Below are 6,000 nucleotides of genomic sequence, written 5' to 3' on the forward strand. Positions count from 1 at the left end.
TGTTAATTCTTATTAACTGAAATAAAATGATCTAGGTAACGAGATAGTAATAATATTAATAAATTATAGCTAATTGATAGAAGACTTGTTCAATTCTGCAAAACCTATACTATGTATGTACGCAATACTGTATGCATTCTTCATTAATTTGAGAAATGAAATATTAGAGTTGTCTAGACACATAATTGCATTTAATGGTATTCATAAACCACTGTACAAAACAAATTAAAACGAGAGTAAGTACCTGTTTGATTCCTAGAAACAATACAATTTATTTATTTAACATAATATTATAAAATATTTTACAAGTGTAGTTAAAGTAAATATTAAATTAATATTACATTCCCATTAATGTATTAGACGGTTGTCTTCGTTGTCTTAAGAAATCATTAGTTTAAAAAATAAATAACATTACTTAATGCTCATATTATATTGTATCTGCATAATATAATTATTAATTTTGCATGAGATCCTTTAAATCGTCAATTAATATAGGCAACAGTGGCGCCGATCACGTATTTCAGGTGTTAAATAGAATTGCCTTAAAAATTAGGTAGTTGTGTATCGGGTGGGTAAAATAATAGGGAATACTTCCTAGCCTCTCTGTTATAATTGTATTAGACACAGATATGTTATAAAATTATTTATATATAATTGATTAAGCCCGTTTCAATTGAACTCTTTCAACTGCCAGCTTTAATTTCTTTCGGCCCCACTACTGCCTATTAGGCACAACAATAGTATAAATAAAAAAATAATTTAATAAGTAGGGTGTTTTAGGGTATGATAACTTCTAAGTCGATAGTCTTAAGATAAAATATTTTTTTGAATCCACCTATTATATATAATGGATAATTAGATAATTAATGAAGGATACACATTTTTTGAAGGGGGCTAAAATTAACATTAAGTCCTCCCAAATTGTGCCTATAATGAATCCAGACCATTTTGAAACATTGGATGAAGTAGAAATGTAGAACATGCATATCGTCGGCGCAAGTCACAAAGGGCGAGACTCCATCTTTTTGCATTTATCCATAGACTATATTATAGTATTATTGATTTGTCTATCTGTACATAAAATTAATAATCTTTGACTAATATAATTTAATAAATATTTGATAGTGGAATATAAACCCTAAATATGCTTTATAGGTATGTTATAATACATAGGTATAAATGTATCATTATTTATTATGATTTAATTCAATTAATTTAAAACAATAATTATTATAATTTGTAATATAATATTATTATAATCAGTTATTTTTCATGAAATACACTTCCAACAGCACCATTAAAGGTGAATAGGTATATAGTGATGTATAGTTTCAGATTGAAATATAATGCTACACGCAAATAATAAAAGTGCATAATATTAATATATTTTTTTTGTAATCTTAAAATATGCAAAAAAGATAACAATGATAAAATAATATATATTATACCTACGTTATACTTCTTTACGCCTAAATATTTATTATTAAGACATATAAATTATATTATTTTACATTAGAAGCATAAAATATTATGCGATACGAAATGCCATTTAAAAAAAAAATATATATATATATATACCTAGTGGCTACTACAGACCACTAACACAACTTACTACGACATGTATCTAGTGATGATAATAATATATAAAATGTACAGTTTACTACAGTTATTAGTTAAATAAAGGTATAAATGTATAATATATAGGTTCTATGAATATGTTAGGTAAATGAACTTGTTTTCAAAAACATTACATTAGCTACAAATAGAAACAGGACCAATGTGATAATGGGATTCATTACTCAATTTGTGTATCGTAAATGTTAAATTGCTTTTATACAAATATATGATACGTATTATACTGCTTGGCGGTAATATTTTATACACGAGACACACAGTTTTTACTATCTGCATTCTGCATACAGTAATATAACAACAAAAGTTGGCCATACGCAAGTTTTTATGCCAAAGTGTAAATGCAAATAAAATCTATGTTTAGCTTATTGCGAACACGTGTTATTCAGTATTTGTATATACATTTTATTTTTAACCAATATTATGTTTCTTATTCGATTAAAATGTCGTCGTCAAAAATGAGATTTATAAATAAAGTGGTGGTATTTTCAAGTAGTTTTAGATTAATATTATTTATTTCAAAGAGAATATAACGGAACAGAAACACGATAAGATCATTCGGATTTATATATATGTTATTAATTATATTAAAAATGTTTTCAAATATCACTGATAAACGATAAAGTCTAACTAACTTAACCATAGTGGTACATAACCTATATTTGTATGAACAATTAAACAGCTTATATTAATTATTATAATTCATACACTGTATATGTATCATGTGCATAGGTAGTATGTATCTTACCGAACTATAGGAATCTATAGTTATTAACTATTACCTAACTAATAAATTATGATATCATAGGTTGTAGTTTTAAAGGGAATATTACCTATGACCGAGGCTGTTATAACAGTAATATTATAATATAGGTAGGTACGCATATTATTATATCACGTTAGGTGGTAGGTACCTTTACTTCATTATCTGCGTTATATTATCATACATGTTTAGAAATCGTTTATTGTCGAAACAGTTTCCCTTTGATACACCTTCCGTTGCTGAATTAATTCTATCTTGGAATTTACTGAATTTACATTTTATATTTTTATGAAACTTTTGAACTTTAATGTCGTTTATTGTTTATCACGTAAATGCACTGATAAAAAAACCAATCGACTGATAGTAAATTATAACATTTTTGTCATGCTCAAAACTACTATCTCATAGGTATATAAATAATAAATGTAATATAAAATATTAAAATCAATATTCTGACTACGTTTAAAAATTAATTTGGTTTGAATGGACGAATATTGTATTACATAATATCATGAATGTAGTGAAGTTACTGTAAATTCTGCCAAATAAATAAGAAAATTTCAAAGTCTCGATAAAAGAAAATTTAACCGAGGTTGTGAACTGTGGTTAGCTTATATATAACCTTATATTATGATGTATGAAGGTAGGTACTACCGTATATAGGTAACCGTGTGCCGTGTAGTCCACGTTCAGAATTGCCAGATCGCGATTTTTGTTATTCACCAAATACCTAATATTTGTTTTCACTGCCAAGTTATTAATTAACTTTCATAAGGTGAAGTAGTTGAATATTGAGGCACCTTTACAGCTCATCGATGAACGTGAAACGCGATAGAATGGTGAACATACTGTTTAAGTACCTACCTATCATTGAACTCACCTACGTATATAAGCGGCATAGGGTAAGAAGTAAAAAAGAAAATTACAGTTAAGTGTATGGTTCAACCAATAACCCTTCTAGAATATTTATCAAGAAATCGTTGTATACATTTAACCATGAGTTGTGAAAACCTTTATCCAGTGGCGCAAATGTTCAGATGCAGTAATATATTACAGGGAAATAAAAGGGTTCACAATACACCGTGTCATCGTGTCGTGTTCTGTATATTTTATACGTACCAATTTTACCGTTTACAAATCACTGCTCAAGCCTATTATGGCGCCTCTCTACAGGAGTGCATAATTAAAAAAAAGTTTTAATTTTCAAGAATATGTAATCCCTACGTGTCTATTGATGCTGACCAAACTTATCACAAACTTAAAAATGAAGAAGTAAAAATATTTCATACCTAAATAAAGGTTAGGTTAGGCTAGCAAACTAGCTTCGCTCTCGAATTCCTTAATCCAAAATGTTTGCTTTATATAAATATATTAAGAAATATGATTTCAACAGAAAATGTTTTTGTCGTTTAAAATTTAAATAGAGTATTTAAGGTAGTGCAAGCGTCCGAGCTTCAAAAAAAAAAAAAAATGTTTGATGCAGAAACAATCGAAACACGTTATTTTATATACATTTTTTTTAAAAATTATATAATTTTGTCAGAAATTTTGATAGATTTATCAAACAGATAATTTTGTAACAGAACATTGAATGATAATTGAAAAAATTAATTTATGTAAGTTTTACATTAGGTACCCTGACAAGGTAATATCTTGTACCTATTATTTTTACGAATTAAAAAACCGAACATGTGTATTAATCTTCAAATATTAATGACCCGATTACTTATGTTTTTATTTTTTTTATTGTAAATAAAATATTAGTGTATTTGTCTGTATATACCTATCTAATGTTTTGTAAGGGAGTCGGTTCTTAATAGGTTGGTACTATGGCCAATTATCGAGTTATTTAATTCAAAATTAAAATATTTTTTCGATATTTTGCTTTTTTTATTTTTGCAGTTTTAATTTCGATCGTTTTACCGGTTACCTTGTGTGGCATTCGGTAAAAATATATAATGTTCTATGAACCCCATATGAGGCAGTAGCGACTCAGAGGTTGTTCAAGGAGAAAGATTTTCATAATGCCTAACCTATAATATGTGATGCAGATACATATACGAATACAATTTATGTACAATTTCTAAAACATTTCGGCTCTTTTTGTGCTGTTTATAAGCAAAATAAATTTTATAAAAATTTTTTTTTTTAATTGTTGTTGAATTTTCACTTCTTCAAATATGTTCCTCATAAGTAAGTATAATAGAAGTTCAAAAATATTGAAGATGCATGTTCACGATTTTTTTTATAAGAATTAAGAATTTAAAGTTCAAATTTTGACAATATTCATCAAAAACACGAATTATTTCTTAGTTAAAAATGTATAAAATGTTAAATTTCTATATCCAAGGATTGAAAATTTAAAACAAAGTTCTGAAAAGCACTTTATGATAATCTAAAAAATATAAATACAGTTCTTTTTTTAAAGATATTTTAAGTTAAGGTTTGGACGAAATTAAATATTTAAATGAAGAATAATGATTTTAGTTTATTTTGTTGTAATTTAGCATTTAATTCAAGTTTAACCAATCCATTAAAGTGACCCACGGGCCACGACGTTACAATTTACACGTACAGTACATGAATATTATTATATTCTGTATATAGTAAAAAGTTAAAAATATTTAAAATAATCTTCATCTTTTTATACGCTGGGACTTTATTCTCACCGTTCTACGGTAGTAACGTAAAATAATATTATAATAACATACATTTGATGTTCAATCTATTGTAGATATTACTAAACATGAATGGACAAATAAATTACACAAGCAATATAAAATATAGATATATATTAAAATGTCCCTAGAAGTAAAGTCTAGTCAGTATCCTTTTTCGTATATAAAGATTTATTATTTTATTTAAATTCAACACATCATTTAAGCGACTTCCCCTTTTTATTAGTTGTTATTACAATATTACTTGTTATTCAAAAATAAATGGTCATATAAACTTAAGATCACCAAACATTCACACTATAGTACTTTTTAAATATTTTATTGTTTCCAAAATAAATTTATCTTCAATATAATTTATTTGTTGTACTATTTATTTGCTTTTAAAATATAAAACTCTCTTTTAGTTTTTTTCAATTTACCTTTGTTGATAAATGATAATATTGTTTTTAGTTTAAAAACCTTGAGAATTGAATAAGATATGTATAGGTTTATTATATGTGATTTTTGCAGCAGTTACAAAATATCAAAAAGTTACCAGTCATATATTTTGTAAGTTTAAATTTTCGAATTTATAATGTTGATGAAATTCATGAAAATCTTCAAAATCAGTAAATTATTTTTGAAGATGAAAATTCATAAAATTGTATGAAAATTTAATCCAAAGTAAAATGATTTATAACAATAATTTCAAAAACATTTTGAATGAAAAGCCATATTACATTTTTATAAGCAATAGAAGATAAAATGTTGATGTATAATTAGATATTTTTAAGAAAAATAACAATTAGGTACTCTTGTTTAATGATATTAGTTATTTGTTTAGTATTAAGTTCATTTTTACAAAATCAAAATTTTAAATTTTAAACGAAAAATATCAGTTATACAAGTTATTATATTGTAATTCAAAAAATATTTTCCATGGATACT

Source organism: Myzus persicae, unplaced genomic scaffold, assembly GCF_001856785.1.
Source record: "Myzus persicae strain clone G006 unplaced genomic scaffold, MPER_G0061.0, whole genome shotgun sequence".
Taxonomy (NCBI): Eukaryota; Metazoa; Arthropoda; class Insecta; order Hemiptera; family Aphididae; genus Myzus; species Myzus persicae.